The 17,743-nt window shown below is 42.5% G+C and overlaps 1 pseudogene; it reads left to right on the top strand.

Annotated features, from left to right (window-relative positions):
• The first annotated feature begins 1,273 nt into the window (after positions 1–1,273).
• On the top strand, positions 1,274–6,015 carry LOC150045854 (cullin-4A-like; annotated as a pseudogene).
• Positions 6,016–17,743: the final 11,728 nt, after the last annotated feature.

Below are 17,743 nucleotides of genomic sequence, written 5' to 3' on the forward strand. Positions count from 1 at the left end.
TTGAAGGAACTGAGTACAGCAATGATTTGAAATGCTATCTAGAGTGAGAGTTGTAGGACATAAAAACATGGCCGCTCACCTCGTTGAAGTCTTTTGCTGTCTCTGAATCCTGTAGTTGGAGATGTACATACAGCTCCAGCTCCATCTGGGCTCATGTGTGTGGGTACCAGGGTGGGTGTAGTTGGTACTCCTATTTTTGTTATTTTCTGTGAAGATGTTCCCAAATTAGTTGAGAAATCAGTCCACACCTTTTCAATACATCAAGGATATGCGGATAACTCTGATTTCTCTGTGTGTCAGCATTAAATAAGTTAAATGATGACAAGTGGGAAATTTTTAAACTAGATTCAATGTGTATCACACCCCTATAGAATTGGTTGTGTAATGAATCTTCTGGGGCTAGGATTAGTGGTATATGATTGTTGAAGAAGTGGCCATTCCTAAATCATGTACATGAGGAAAATTAACGCGCACTTCAAAGGGACTTATTTAAAGCACACCTTTGCCTTATGCCTCTAATTCCAGGTACTCAGAAAGCTGAGAGCTAGACATGAAAGTCAGGATGGGAGTCAAGTCCATGAAACTTTAATCTCTAATAAAACTCCAAAAAGGTAGAAGTTGAGGTGCTGTTCCACTAGTAGGATACTAGCCTTGAGCAAAAAGGAGCTCAGGGACAGTGCCTAGGCTCAGAGCTCGTCTCAGGACTAGCACCAAAGCAAAAACAAAGGAAAAAAATGAATGAACAAACAACTCCTGGTGAGAAAAATGAACAACACATGTTTGTGGAAATATTTGTTATTATATAGTAAAGATAAGTTGTCACAGGAATCTAAGAAAAACTGGTCAATTTAGGTTTATCTGGAACGAGAGCCGTGCAGGCAGGACGCACAGTGGTAATACCCAGAGCAATGGCCCCCTCTTGAAGTAGGGCAGACAGAACTTTGTGCATACAGAAAGCAGCAACAACTGGCGTGGGTAGGTAGCATTCGCTGAGAGCCTTCAGAGATAAGCTGAGCAGGTAGCCAGCACCCACAACAGCAGATTTCTGGGAACAGGGTGAGGCAGTCACAACATCTGAAAGAGAAAGAAGCCAGAAGCAGAAATGCCTGGGGCAGAGTTGATAGGGAGGCTGGCTATTCCACAGCTCTGGTCTTCACAAGAAAGCACTTGGTTCCTCCTTAGAGGGCATGGGGGACTTGGCTGGCCTTCTTCCATCCACAGCAGATCCCTTCTCCCGCTTCCTCATATATGCGTCCCTTTCTCATCTGCGGCCATGTCACGTCTCCATATGTACAGAGTTTTATGGGCTATGGATTTGACAGGATATGACTCTTCACATTCCACAGGACACAGAGGAGTCTTCAGAAAAACCTTTTCTACCTCCTGCTTGGCCTGAGCTAAAGGAGAACCCTAACCCCTAGAGTCACATTGGCACTTCTCCCAGGACATTTCTTCCCTTCCCTCCAACATCCTGCTAGACTCAGCTCTTATTCTAACAGTCTGGGTGTGGTCAATCATTGAAATTTGGTCAAACTGGAACTTAAAGGACATTTTGTAAGTCTATGTGATCTGGTTTGAGATCTAGCATGATATTTTAGAGCTTAAGAAAAATGGAACAAAAACTGGGACAAAATTGGACTTATTATCCTATTTATGTAATCAGTGATTAATGTGATCGGAATGCTGCCCATTTATCTTCTCAATTTTGATATCTATTTTTCTTCAGTTCTCCATGGATTTCTCAATGAATTCTCAGTCCTCTCACTGGTTTTGCCTGTCAATCATTTTAATCTCAGTTGAAAATACAGATCAATGAAATTAAGTTGAAATCTTTGTTTTTGTTTCCTTTTGTTTTGTTTTTGCTAGTCCTGGGGCTGGCACTGTCCTTGGGTTTTCTTGAGGCTAGAGCTCTACCACTTGACCCACAGCACCACATCCAGCTTTTTCTGTGCATGTGGTACTGAGGAATTGAACCCAGGCCTTTGTGCATGCTAGGCAAGCACACTCTACCACTAGGCCAGGCTCCTGGTCCCCCTCCTTTACAAAAACAATTTTGGAGCCTAGTGTTGTCACTGAGCCTGTCATCTGTCTGGTGCTGCTAATGGCAGCGATCTGTACTCTCACAGTTGTGCCATTGTGGGAGCTGTGCATCCATCTGCACCGCTGATAATCATTGTGCTTAAGATACAGGCAAGTGGGCAAAGGAAAGCTGCTTCCAAAGGAAAAGCAGAGTTCATAGTTCTTCTACTAGAAGTCCTCGTCCAGGATTCTTCGGATCATATTTATCTTTTGAATGTATAGGTAACAGAGTATTGCCTGTCGAATGTGAAGGGGTTAAAGGGAACTTAGGTGAGGAAAATTGGTTGAGGTGGAGCTTCTGATGTGGGACTGACAGACCAACCCCAAATGGAGTCCCTCACTCTGAAGGTCACACCATCAGGACAAGACTTAGTTTTTATATCTGACCTGCTAGGCAGTCTGGAGGAAGAATGATAACAGCCCAGTCCCCAAACCAACTACTTTATACTGCATAAGAAAGAAGTCCCCTGGGTAATGATGTTTTAAGGAGAGCAACTTTGAAGTGGCAGATTTACTTTGTTCCCTGTTTGTGCCTTGGTAGTCCTTGTCTGTCTGAAGGACATAGTTCAGCTTATGGGGAAACTCATTCGTTTCAGTTGAAAGTGTTGTCAACTCATTGGTTCACATTTCAGACAGAGCAACAGGGCCTGAAGACGAGGTATATGAATGAGGACCACAAGAAAACATATCCCTAAACATGTGACTCCCTGAAAACACCACTTAAAAAAGGAAACTAGTGAACTGCAGGCACAGAAAAAGAACTGGAGCAAGCTAAATGACATAAAAATACGTCAGGCACCAGGGGTCACTTTCGTAGCTCACAGAGCTACTCAGGAGGCTGAGATCTGAGGACTGCGGTTTGAAGTCAGCCCAGGAAGGAAAGCTTGTGAGACTGTTAACTCCAATTGACCTCCAGAAAACAGTCAGTGGTAACGTGGCCCTTGTGATGGAGCCTTGAGCACAAAGAGGCTCAGGGACAGCAACCAGCCCCTGAGTTCAAGCCCTAGCCCCGACATTAAAAAAAAAGTCATAACATGTTTTTAATAAATAATAGAGAAGTTCCCAAGTCTTGGGGAAAAAGATGATCATCCATGTATAGGAAGCTTGTATGTATGTGTGTATGTATGTAATGTATGTATGTATGTATGTATGTATTCTTGCCAGTCCCGAGGCTTGAGTCAGGGCCTGGGCATTGTCCTTGAGCTTTCTCTCAAAGCTAGAGAGCTGTACCACTTGAGCCACAGCACCACTTCTGGCTTTTTCTGTGTCTGTGGTAATCAAGCCCAGGGCTTGGTGCATTCCAGGCAAGCACTCTACCACTAGGTTACACTCCTGGCTGTATATGAAGCTTTTAGAAGAGCAACAGACAAAATCAGAAAATAGCCTCTGTTACAGACTTTCCACAGTTCATAATTAAAAGAATTGATTGTAAAGAACAAGGAAAAAATATTAATCAATCTGAGTTTACCTATCTACATATCCTGCGGGCCGCCACTGACCCCCTCTCCCCAGAGCAGACAGGCCGAGGCTGCGGGACCACTACACTCAGGACGGGTGGCGGAAGCTGCAGGAGGGGTTGCGGGCCCTCCAGGGCAGTGCGTCCATCAAGTGCAACCTGGAGGAGCTGCACCAGGCTGTGGAAAACCTTTGTTCTCACGAAGGCCCCCCAACACTGCACAAGCAGCTCCGCCAGGCCTGCGAGGACCACGTCCAGGCACAAATACTTCTCTTCGGAGGAGATTCACTGGATGGTGTTTTGTTTCATTCCTAAAGACGATGGACACGTGCTGGCAAGATCACTGCAGACGAATGGGACCCGGGCCTGCTGCAGAGCCTGTTGACATGCGCTCAGATCTGCAGGCATACAAAGATTCCTTTGAACTGAAATGTCTGGAAGAGACTAATGGTTTCTATGCTGCGGAAGGCCAAAGGCCAATGCAGGAGAGAGAGGTCCCAGAACACCTGAGCCATGTGAGTAAGCGTGTGGAAGAAGAGGGAGCCCGGGTGTGATCACTTACCTGGACCACGGCACACAGAAAGCGCTGCTAGCCTGTGTGGAAAAACAGCTGCTAGGAGAACATTTGCCAGCAATTCTCCAGAAAGGGCTGGACCACCCACTGGATGAGAACAGAGTGCCACACCTCACGGGCAGATGTACCAGCTGTTCAGCCGGGTGAAGGGTGGGCAGCGTGCGCTGCTGCAGCACTGGAGAGAGTACATCCACACTTTTGGGACAGCGATTGTCCCAAAAGATAAAAGACATGGTGCAAGACTTGCTGGACTTCAAGGACAAAGTGGACCACGTGGTAGAGGTGTGCTTCCAGAGGAAGGAGCGCTTCACCAACGTGATGCAGGAATCCTTCCAGACATTCATCAACAAGAGACCCAACAAGCCTGCAGCGCTGATCGCTAAGCATGCAGATTCAAAGCGACGACGAGCAGGCAAGAAGGAAGCCACAGATGAAGAGCTGGAGAGGACCCTGGACAAGATCATGATCCCGTTCAGGTTCATCCATGGTGAAGATGCCTTTGAAGCATTTTATGAAAAGGATTTGGCAAAAAGGCTGCTTGTTGGAAAGAGTGCTTCAGTCGACGCTGAGAAGTCCGTGTTGTCAAAACTCAAGCATGAATGTGGGGCCGCGTTCACCAGCAAGCTGGAGGGCAAGTTCAAGGACATGGAGCTTTCCAAGGACATCGTGGTTCATTTCCAGCAGCATATGCAGAACCAGAGCTCCCCAGGCCCTATCGATCTCACCGTGAACATCCTCATCATGGGCTACTGGCCCACCTACACGCCCGTGGACGTGCACCTCCCTCCTGAGATGGTCAGACTTCAGGAGGTATTCAGGACCTTCTACCTGGGCAAGCACAGCGGCCGCAAGCTTCAGCGGCAGACAACACTAGGGCATGCCGCGTGGAAAGCAGAGTTTAAAGAGGGGAAGAAGGCGTTCCAGGTGGCCCTCTTCCAGACACGGGTGCTGCTCATGTTCAACGAAGGCGATGGGTTCAGCTTTGAAGACATAAAAATGGCCACGGGGATAGAGGACAGTGAATTGAGAAGAACACTGCAGTCTCTGGCTTGTGGTAAAGCCCGTGTTCTGATTAAAAGTCCTAAAGATAAGGAGGTAGAAGACAGAGACAAATTCATTTTTAATGGAGAATTCAAGTACAAGTTATTCAGAATAAAGATCAATCAAATTCAGATGAAGGAAACCATTGAGGAACAAGTTAACACTACAGAGAGAGTGTTTCAGGACAGACAATACCAGATCGATGCTGCAATTGTCAGAATGATGAAAATGAGAAAGACATAACCTTCTCATCTCTGCACTATATAATCAGCTGAAATTCCCAGTAAAGCCTGGAGATTTGAAAAAGAGAATCGAATCACTTTATAAACAGAGACTATATGGGGCGAGACAAAGACAGTCGAAATCAGTACCACTATGTGGCGTGATGTACCAGCGGATTGCCTCTCCCATGAAGCATTTAAACACTAGAATGTGGGAAACAGCAATGGTGTCCACGTGCCGTGTCCAGGACCCCCAAGACTGAATCAGCTGTGGATACTTGGACACCCAGGAGAGATGCTGTTGGTTCACTCTTCCCAAGCAAGGCTCGAGGCTGTCCAGATGACACATGTCTGTCCCCTCCACTTCCTCCTCTAGCTCTTTTAGGCATTTAAATTGTTTCTGTTGCTCTGTGCAAAGTCACTTTGAAGCTGGACAGAAAAATGTTAGCGAGGAGTTCCTCCTTCACAGGTCTTGGTCTTAGGGCAGAAAGTGCAGGCGTGGTTTGTACAGTTGTGGAATTGTGTGCACAGTGAAAGACCCTACATGCTGCATATTGCCCTACAGTACCAGTGCTGGCAGCCAGAGCATCTGCAGTGGAAACTGGAGCCCTGAGTTTGTCATCGCTGGACAGTCAATATCCTATCTGCCTCCCCCTCCCCGAGCCCTGACCTCTGGGCTCCATGTCCCTCCAGACAGTTTTAAATTCTGATGCCCGGCTCCTTAGAAACCAAGTTTCAGAGTGATGCCCTTGATTGCCAAGAGGACGCTGTGTCTGATGTGTGTGAGCAGTGCCCATCACCACCGCCAGTGCAGTGCAGTTGCAGGCCTTGGGATTCGTGTGTTGCTGTTTTCATTCTAACACTGAGTCTAGCAGTCCCTTGTTTTTGCATTGGGGTGACTGCTCTTTGATTTTTTTTTTTTTTAGGTTACAGTATTTGTGTGGTTGCCATAATAAAGTTTGGTTTGGTTTGACAGTCGTGCCCAGGAAGCCGTCCTTGTTCTCTGCCCCCTGTAGAGAGAGCCTCACAAGAGACCCAGGCCTTGACATTGGGATGCAGAGGTCATTTGTGGGGAGGCTAGAGGATGTTTCTGGCTCCTGGCCACTTGTTGTGCACACAGACAATGTTGAGCAGGGGCAGGAAGGCTCACTAGTGATATTAGTATGGCAACTGACAAAATACTTTTGTGATAACACTTAAAAAGTACTTTATATTTTACAAAATAGCATGTTTCATTCTGATTAAAAGCTACCAAAGGACTTTTGATCATGGTATAAGTGTTTAAAGCAATATTTTCTGGAATTATACCAAGTTTATATAATTTGATTTTATGCTAAATTATTAAGGAATTTTCCCCTTTTGAAACATGCTTGTTTAAAATAAGACATCTTTTGGGTTCTGATATTAAAATCCGTATTCTTTAAGTATCATCTTTTCTATATTTGTAAATTTCCATTTGAGTTCTATGACACCTTGGCCTCTGAAAGACCAGATAAATTTCTATTTCTCTTCCATTTTAAGTTCATTGTGTCTAGAGATTGTTAATATGTAATTTAACGTACTTTGAATAAAACTAGTTTAATTGGCCTTAAAATTACATTAATAAAACATTTTGGTTTGCAAAACTAAAAAAAAAACTACAAAAAGTCAGAATTACTACACTATGTTCTCAATTCTTTAAGTAAAATAAAGACTAACGGATTGCGTATAAAAACGAGAGTTGGGCTGGGATTGTGTCTTAGAGATAGAGTGCTAGCCCAGCATATATGAGACCTTGGATCCAATTCCTTGGTACCATATAAACAAAACATTTAAAAAATTAAAAAACAAAACAAAACAAGAGTCAACTGTTTGTTGCTTACAAAACTGCATAGAAGGGGCAAAGATACAGTTTTAAAGTGAAAAGATAGGAGGTTGTCTGAGGAAATGATACCAAAAGCAAGAAGTAGTTCTACTCATATGTAACCAAGCCGATCGCAAACCAAAATGGTCACGTGAGGTAAGACAGTCTTTCATGTTGCCAAAGGAAAAGTCCATCAAGAAGGTAGAATGATATTCAACCTATATGCATCAAATGCTGAAGAGGAGGCATAAAAAGAGTGGACATTGCCAGGAACTGGTGGGTCACATTTGTAATCCTAGTTACTCAGGAGGATGAGATCTGAAGATCATGGTTCAAAGCCAGCCCAAGAAAAAAAGGCTATGCGACTCTTATTGCCAATGAACCCTCAGAAAACTGGAAGTGACTCTGTGACTCAAAGTGGTAGAGTGCTAGCTTTGAGCAAAAGACTCAGGGACAGTGCCTAGGACCTGAGTTTAAGCCTCACAACTGACAAAAAACTCCACTATATATAATTATACATTGTATTAAAATATTTAACAATGAATATATATTTATATTAAATACAAATATATAGTATGGCTATATATCTATATTTTATATAATTACCTATATTATGAATATATAAATATTATAAGATAATTATATATGGGCATATGATGAAACCCTTACAATGTATAATTAGTAAATATAACAAAACTATTAAACAAATATTTTTTCATAAATGCTATTTATTTTATGAACTAAATTTCATAAAACAAATGGTACTGAACATAAAAGCACAGATAGACCACAATATCCTGCTCTCACCAATAGATACGCCATGCAGACCAAAACAATTATGTGTCCAGAATTCAATGATACCATAAAACAAATGAATTTAACGGGCATCTACAGAATATTCTACCCCAACACTCACAAAGTATACATTATTCTCAGGAGCCCACAAAGTTTCTTCAAAATAGATTATATTTCAGACATAAAGCAAGTCTTAATAAGTAGAAGAAAATTAAATTACCCTCTTGCATTTCAGCAGACCACAGTCAACTTTATTTCAGCACATATGCACTGGTTTGTGTGCGCGCGCGCGCGCGCACACACACACACACACACACACACACACAGTACAATGAGATTCTACCTTATCCCAATTGGAATTGAAATCATTAAGAAAACATGCAAATAACAGATGCTGGTGAATATGCTTAGAAAGGAATTTTAGGGCTAGAGTCGGCCTAGTGGTAGAGTGCTTGCCTAGCATGCTCGAAGCCCAGGTTTGATTCCTTGGTACCACATACATAGAAAAAAGCCGGAAGTGGTGCTGAGGCTCAAGTGGTAGAGTTCTAGCCTTGAGAAAGTCCAAGGACAGGGCTCAGGCCCTGAGCTCAAGCCCAGGACTGGCAAAAGAAAGAAGGAATGAAGGAAGGAAGGATGGAAGGGAGGGAGGGAGGGAAGGAGGAAGGGGAAAGGAAGGAAGGAAGAAATTAAAAATATTACTCCTCTATGACCCAGTCATAGTTTACTCCCAAAGCAATCAGTCCATTTATTATAGATATATCTATATATCCATGTTTAGCCTGGATAATAAAATTGTAGAACTAGTCTCGGTGCCTCTCAATGGATGAACAACGAAACAATGAAAATGTCATATAAATACACTTTGATGGTTTTGTTTTGTTTTGTGCTGATTTTCCTAGGCTTGACCTCAGGACTTGGGTGCTGTCCCTGAGGGGTTTTGCTCAATAGCCTTCTACCACTTCGGCCACAGCTCTCCGTCTGGTTTTCCGTGTTCTTGTCAGGGCTTGCTTTTTTTTTTAAACTGTGACTATTGTATCTCAACCTCCCGAGTAGCTGGGGTTGCCCTCTTGAGCCATTGGTATCTAGCTTCCCACTGGGATTTTTACACAGTCACTGAGAAGAGTGAAATTCTGTTATATGCTGGGAAAGAATGGAACCGGAGATCACCCTGTTAAATATGTTTGTACCATGACAAGCATGTTTTCTTTCCTTTGTGGAGACTTGAAGCAAAGAAAACAAAACAAAAGGACAGAAAACAAAATGACTGAGGTCATGACAGCAAAATGGAGGTGGGAGTGAAAAGGAAGAGTGAGATGGAATAGAGGGATTAAAAGCATAAGGGGGTAAATATGATGATAATACATTATATATGTAGGCAAATATGATGAAAATGTTACTACGTACAATCTAATAATTGGTATGTGTATCATTTATTTTAAATTCATATGTATTAGAGTGTTGAAACTAAGTAAATTGGCAAATACTATGACAGTTAATCCTATGACTAGAGATCCAGTTATTAAAATTTATACAGAACTAGCATTCCGGGGTTGGAGGCATAGCTCAGTTGATAGGGCACCAAAAACAACCATCCTGCCTTCCTCATGAATTGTATTCTACAAATGAGCATCTTCTTAGCAGAAGGAAAATAACAAATAAGTCAAGCAATTCTTCCAGAATAATTGGGAAAATCTTATCTAGTGATTTATTTTCAAGAAAATGAACTAAATACAGTCACAAATAGGAAAAGATTTGACAAGCCTGAAATAAAAATGGTTTGCCATTAGTCACACTTATTTGGAGAAAGCAGCAAATTAAAATAGAATGTTTTCAAACATTCTGACAATTCAAGGGTCCATATTTGAATTAATTTTCTTTCTTTCTTTTTTTTTTGCCAGTCCTGGGCTTGAGCTCAGGGCCTGAGCACTGTCCTTGGACTTTCTCAAGGCTAGAGCTCTACCACTTGAGCCTCAGCACCACTTCTGGCTTTTTTCTATGTATGTATGTACCCGGGTCTTCATGCTTGCTGGGCAAGCACTTTAACCACTAGGCCAAACTCCCGGTCCTTGAATTAATTTTCTATAATGAAGATTAAGATTATGAGTCATAGTAGTCATAAAATGAATAGACATTATAATGGATTACCATGTTGAGCATGGTAATACTTTGTTGAAAAGATTTATACCTTACTCTGTCTTGAAGCAAAGTAAGCAACTTAGGTTTCTTGCTTTTTCCATTTGCACAAAATAAGGCTTCATTTTGTATGGTTGCGTCAGTACTCTCTAATGTAAAAACAAAATAGGAAGCAATTATAAAATTGTTTATCTCATCAATAGGCAATTTCTTTTTTTCATATATTTTTTATTGTAATTAATAGAAGGGTTACATTATATTCACCAGATAGAAGGTGCATTACTTCACAAACATTGATACCCTTTCTCATGTCTTGGTCCCCATTTCCCTCCCCCCCACCCCCACCCCTCATTTATTTTCCCCCTTCCCTATCCAATTTCAAATAACCAAATACAAATATATCTACTATATCAGATAACAAAGTGAGATACTGTAACAATATGAGATAACCAAGGGACAGCAAAAGAGTTGAGAGATAACATAGTGTATTAAGGAGAACAATCACTCATTATATGGCTTTTGTTTCTATATTCTAGAGGTCCTTTCATTTAGTGTCATTCTATATGGCCTTATGTATTTAGGTTTTGCTTTATTGCAAATCTCTGCTAGGAGAGCCCAAGGTTTCTACTGATTATGACAAATGAGGGAAACCATTGAGCCTATGTTCCTTTGAGTCTGGTGGCCTACTTCACTTAATATGATTTTTTCTGGTCTTTCCATTTCCTAACAAATGGAGCAATGTCATTCTTTCTGACAGCAGCATAGAATTCCATTGTGTACAAATACCACATCTTGTTGATCCACTCATCAACTGAGGGACATCTGGGTTGCTTCCATATCTTTGCTATGGTAAATAGTGCTTAGGCAATTTCTTTTTGTGAAACTTTTTTTTGTTGGTCTTGGGGTACTCAGGCTTTGTTCATGAGCCTCTGTGCTCAAGCCATTTGAGCCACAGCACTTCTGGCTTTTTCTGAGTACTCTCATAGACTTTCCTGCCTGTATTGGCTTCAAACTGTGATCCTCAGATCTCAGCCTTCTGAGTACCTAGGATTATAGGCATGATCCGCCAGCGTCCAGCTTTTTTGAAACTCATTGACTTTACTAAAACGAACAGGGGCTGGGAATGTGGCTTATAGTGGCAGTGTGCTTGCCTAGAATGCATGAAGTCCTGGGTTCCATTCCTCACTATCACATATACAGAAAAGGATGGAAGTGGAGCTATGTGGAGTGTGAGGCTTGAGCAAAAGCAGCTCAGAGACAGTGCCCAAGCCATGAGTTCAGGCCCCAGACTGGTGATAAACAGAATCCCTCTATTATTTCATGGATTGTGTTCATTGAGGGTATTATTTATAAATAGTATAATTCTGCAAGGAAAAAATGGTGCCAACAATAGGCAGAGAGGTTATCTGGACAACTGGTCAGAGTGTGAACCTGTGTCTACATCTGGAGTGGGCAGGGAATCCTGGAGGTGGTGTGGGGCGGTGGGGGGAGGGAATCTTCAGCACAAAAGATTTAGGACAAATGGCATATTGTATAAGCCGCAGGAGGAAAGCAATCAAGAGGTGAAGGACAATGAGGCTGCAATTATGTAAGTCTAAGCTTAGCCTAAAGGAAGGGATTAGAGGATTTCCACACCCAGGTTCTGTATCTATGCCCTCATGCACCTGCATGCCAGGCTGCTTGGGGCACTTTCCTTCTTCCTCCCTTCACAGTTCATCTCTCTATCAGGCACCTTCAAGGGAGACACATCAGCCAAGAAATCCCAGCAGTTGAGCAGGAAGTCTGCCGTGGCTAGGACCCATGGAGTAGCGTTCGGTCCCTGAGCATTCCCAGCCAGGAGCCCCTCCAGACGCAGTGGTTTTTAAGCAAGAATTTCTCATAGTGAGTTGATTCCCAGCCTGTCCAGTGTGCCAGGTTGAGTAGAAACCCTCCCAGCAGCCTTGTTCCAAGTGATCTCATTTGGATCCATTGCTAGATAGTAGCTAGGAGTGTATGGAAGATGCAGTGAACACGTCTCCACGCTGTTTGAGCCTGTGTTTCTCCTGTTTGTCTTGTTCTGGAGGTGGGTGTGTACCTGCGCTCCTAACTCCTGGACCATCTTTGTCTTCTAGTTCCTCAGGGTTGTATAATGGATGACCAGAACAAGGAGTTGGAAAAATACTCCAGAAAAAGTTACATATCATACTGTTTTATTGGTTCCTTTTTCTTGAAACAGGGAAATTTTCTTTTGTAGTCACTTGCTGAATGGATAAAATAGATAATAGATGTACTTGTGATTTATCATGCTATCATCAATTTATCTGAAACTTTATTTTTTATTTATTTTTTGCCAGTCCTGGGCTTGAGCTCAGGGCCTGAGCACTGTCCTTGGACTTTCTCAAGGCTAGAGCTCTACCACTTGAGCCTCAGCACCACTTCCGGCTTTTTTCTATGTATGTGGTACCGAGGAATCGAACCCGGGTCTTCGTTCATGCTAGGCAAGCACCTTAACCACTAGGCCAAACTCCCAGCCCCACCATTTTTTTTTTAAATTTTTATTTTCATAGTGTTTCCTTAGGCAAGATCTTACTCTATGCCTGTTGCTGCTCTGGAACTCAACCAGCTCCAACCTCCGCCTGCTGAGTATTGACATAAACGCACACGACGGTGCATGCTATGGATTATGCTCTAAGACAAATGGATCTAAAACATTCAAATGCAAGTTTCAACCTCCTTCTACAAGTAAAATAAAAGTTACCTATGGATGGAACTTTTGGGTGCTTTTTTTTTTTAAGAAATCATAATACTAAGTGAAGGAAACAAATTATATTATGCTTGTCTAAATGATTGTTCATTTAATTAATATGCATGATCACTATGCAAAATATGGAAATATTTATAATACTGAAAGCAGGAATTTATGGAAAACTGTTAATGTACTTGCAAGTGAAGCAAGAAACATAAGTATACTTAAGGTGTATCTGTTTGTTCTTGGCAGATTCTTATTAATCTAATTCCATTGGATTTGTTGTTCTTGTAGTTCTTTTGAATGAAGCCATAGGCCCTTAGGAGTGCTGGAGTTCTACTTAAAGTGAGTGGTTACATAATATGTCTCCATGGCAAGAATTAACATCAGCTTTCTCCTAGAATTTTCTTGTCTGTGTTCTTTTTATTTTTGGTGCTGGTGCTAGGGCTTAAACTCAGGGTCTCTTTTTGCTCAAGGATTGTGTTCTACCACTTGAGCCACAGCCCCATATCTGTCCTTTTATGAGTAGTTAGCAAGAGATAAAAGTCTCGTGAACTTTCCTGCCCTCACTGGCTTCAGACCTTGATCCTCAGAGCTTAATCTCTTGAGTAGTTAAGATTACAGGCGTGGCCGGGAGTTTGGCCTAGTGGTTAAAGTGCTTGCCTAGCATGCATGAAGACCCAGGTTCGATTCCTTGGTACCACATATAGAAGAAAGCCGGAAGTGGTGCTGAGGCTCAAATGGTAGAGCTCTAGCCTTGAGAAAGCCCAAGGACAGTGCTCAGGCCCTGAGCTCAAGCACAGGACTGGCAAAAAAAAAAAAAAAAAGATTACAGGCGTGAGCTACCAGCAATTTCCTGGTTTGTTTTGCTATTTTTAAAGTAAACTTTAGAACATTTTAGAGAGATTAAAAAATATATAGAAATGAAGCAAACATAGCCAAGCATCAGGGGCTCACGCCTGTAATTCTAGCAACTCAGGAGGCTGAGACATGGAGGATTATGGTTCAAAGCCAGCCAATCTAGACAAGTTCATGAGACGCCAGCTCCAACTACCAAAGTCCTGGACTGGTCGAGTTCCAACCTGGCAAGTAAAATGCTCGACAATCAGAGGGTCTGAGTGCAAACCCCACGAAAATGAGGAAAGCATGATGAAATGGATGGAAAAGTTAATGGTCATGATGCACAGATCATTTCCCAGTTTGCTCACGATGGGCACAGCATTCTTTCCTAAAGCAGAACTCTTTCTGTGATGACTCTCAGCCAGAGTGACTTTCACTCCAGCCCTGGCTTCCTTTTCAAGGACTTTTCCCAGTTTCTCCAGGTCAGGTCATCCATGCCATTTAGCTCAAAGGGATTGTTGAGCTATAGTCCAATTCTTCCTGACAAGCAGAAGGCAATCAATTTCATCTCCTCAAACTGGATTTGATTTTTACCTTGCCACCGTATCCTGCCATGATGATAATGTCCTTCAGAAAAACTCATGATAGTAAGTGGTATAACCTTAGTTACAATATAAAAGTGTTAAATATAAACACAGAATATTTAGAAAAGTACAGAAAATGAGCCCAATGTTTTTCTTAAAGAAGCTTCACAATTACATTCCGTAACTGATAATTACTCGCAACTTGTTTGTGGGCTCAGATCTTAATCTGGCTTTGATGTCTTTGATCCAACAGAACAGTCTTGGCCCTAATATTGTAAGGAACTGAATCTTCTACCACTAACAAGGGAAAATCTTGAGGAACCTTACCAGTTTAGGAAAATATCTCTCTTCTCAACTGTCTGTTTTGAAGGGAATGGGTAACAGTCACAGCAGATTGTAGCTTGCTTTTTAGTGCACATTTCAATTTCCTTTTTCATGCTATCTAGAATGTCTTAGCCTTGCAGTCTTCGGTCCTGTCTAGAACAAACTGATACTATTGCTTCATCACCTCCTGATCATAGCATCTTCATGAGACCCCTGGCCCATGCCCAGCCTCTACCCTGTTATCCTGGTTCACACTGGCAGGGACATCTCTGAGCAGGTGAGGTTCCTGGCCCAGGGGAGTCGCAGCTCAGCCAGTGGTTATCTCAGCACTACTGCCCTCACTTGTGTGGTGTCCTTTGCCTCTAGTTCTGTGGGGTTGCTTAGAGGGAAGCTAGAACAGGGGTTAGTGCAATGCAGTGTTGTTCCCAGAAAGAATTTTCGGAGATATAGCCCTCCTTGGTGATTTCTGGAGACAGGACAGGGGACTGGATTCCATGGTGATTCAACACTGGCAGCCTGGCAGGAGGGAAGAAGAGGGTTGCACAGTCTGTGGCCCTGCCGCAAAAAAGTGGGCCAGGCGCCTCCAGGCACGTGTAGAGCTGTGTCTAAAATAGTAGCATCTCTGACCAATATTCCCCATGCTGAAGGAATTGTTTTTTCTGCCAGTCCTGGGGCTAGAACTCAAGGCCTGCGTGTTGACCTTTAGTTTTGCTCAAGTCTAGCCCTCTACCATTTGAGCCATAATCCACTTTGATTATTTTCACTAGTTTATTGGAGGTTAGAGTCTAACAGATTTCTGTGCCTGGACTGGATCCTCAGATCTGAGCCTCATGAGTAGCCAGGGGGGCTCAAACTCCTGTCATGGTTGTGTGTGTGTGTGTGTGTGTGTGTGTGTGTGTGTGTGTGTGCCTGCACTGGATCCTCAGATCTGAGCCTCCTGAGTAGCCAGGGGGGCTCAAACTCCTGTCATGGTTGTGTGTGTGTGTGTGTGTGTGTGTGTGTGTGTGTGTGTGTGTGTGTGTGTGTGTGCCTGCACTGGATCCTCAGATCTGAGCCTCCTGAGTAGCCAGGGGGGCTCAAACTCCTGTCATGGTTGTGTGTGTGTGTGTGTGTGTTTGTGTGTGTGCCTGCACTGGATCCTCAGATCTGAGCCTCCTGAGTAGCCAGGGGGGCTCAAACTCCTGTCATGGTGTATGTGTGTGTGTGTGTGTGTGTGTGTGTGTGTGTGTTGCACCAAGGAGTTTCACCCTGGTATTTCATACTTGTCTATGCTATATTTTGCTCAGAAATAACCCTCTCCATTGATCTCCCCCATTATTGAGATTCTTTGTCATCTTCATACATAGTTGCAATGTCTTTCAAAATTATTCCTCTATTTCCAACCTATTCTGCTTCACTTGTGGGAAGCTAAACTTAAAACACATATGTATTCATGGATGTGTGCATATATATACACCTATATACAGAAATTATATATGCAATATATTGTCATATATAGTATGTTATATAGTATATATATAGTATATTGTCATATATAGTATATTAAGTATAACAGATATAAACATTTTATTCTCATGCCTAGTATTTCTATAATTAATGTATGTTTCTTATACTTTCATTTTTATATCTTCCTGATCAACTAACCCTTTTGTCACTATAAAACTTATGTGTCTGTAGAATCTTTTAAGGTTTGTTTTGTGAAGTATGAGGATGTTGACTGTGGGTCTCTTCTGAGTACTGCTGGCCAGCAGGGGATTGCAGGGGGGAGAGAACTTTCCTCACGCATCTTTCTCCATCTATTTGTATCTTTTTTTTTTTTTTTTGGGCCAGTCTTGGGGCTTGAACTCAGGGCCTAACTACTGTCCTTGGGCCTTTTCCTCAGGCTTGCACTCTGCCACTTGAACCATAGCACCATCTCTGGCTTTTTCTATACATGTGGTTCTGAGGAATTCAACCCGGGTCTTCGTGCATGCTAGGCCAGCACTCTACCACTAGGCCAAACTCCTGGCCCTCTATTTGTATCTTTAAATCCAGTGTCTTTCTTGTGGAGAAAATATAGTTTTTTATTAGCACACATGAATTGTACAGAGGTGAGAGGCTTCATTGTGACATTTCCACACATATAAAGAGAAGTTCCTTAGGGGCAGTGTGGTTGCCTAGTGTGCATGAAGCCCTGGGTTCGATTTCTCAGTACCACATACACAGAAAAAGTAGAAGTGGTCCTGTGTGTGGCTCAAGTGGTGGAGTGCTAGCCTTGAGGAAAAGCTCAGGGACAGTGCCCAGGCCCTGAGTTCAAGGAGATGGGGGAGGGGAGATGCCATTATTTGGTCTGTGTAGCTCAGGTTTGCCTCTATCTCACCGTTTTCCTGCTTCAACCCTGTTTTGAGTAGTTTATAGGAGTGCACTACCTGTCTTGGTAGTATTTTAAGAATGATTGTTGTAGTCATAATGATGCCCCCATAGAAGTTGCAAGACAGAAAATTAGGATAGGATAATTACTCGGGGAAAGTCTTTTGGAGAAGCTACATTAGATGATATTTCTCGTCACTTGTCACACTGTTGGGGCTGGCTATGCACTAAGACCAGCTTCCAATGACTCTGAACCTCTTGCAGGGAGAAAGCAGTTTAGTGCAGTCAACCGTATTGTACCACTTTTCTGTAACGGTTCTGTAGATTTTACGTCTTCATTCTGGGTCTGGTGCTTCTTTTCAGATTTAAATGTTGCTGTCAACACAGAGATTACTAGTCACCTGTGCAGCTAAAACCTGCAGTGTCTGTGTGAAACTTTTCTCTCAGGTATACAAGACCAGGCCATCATCTCAAATGCTTGAGTGTAGAGACCAGCGGTCCTTGGGTGTTTAGGGCTGATAACCTGGTCAGGGACATGGCTAAAGCTTTTTTTTTTTGCAGCTTTGTGGGGAGAAGATGTTCATTTTTTCACTGCACTAATATCCCATTGTCTGGGTATACCAGATTCATTAATTCACTTTACGAATACAGGACAATCCCGTGTTAAAATCTCACATTTGGGAGTCTAAAGCATGTAAAATGTTAAGTATAAAGTATAAAATTGTGAACCAGCTGTCAGAGTATTTAATGTAAATATATGCTCAAGTTATTCTATAAAA

The sequence above is a fragment of the Megascapheus bottae genome, chromosome 26, assembly GCF_031878675.1.
Source record: "Megascapheus bottae isolate mThoBot1 chromosome 26, mThoBot2.hap1, whole genome shotgun sequence".
In the NCBI taxonomy this organism is placed as follows: domain Eukaryota; kingdom Metazoa; phylum Chordata; class Mammalia; order Rodentia; family Geomyidae; genus Megascapheus; species Megascapheus bottae.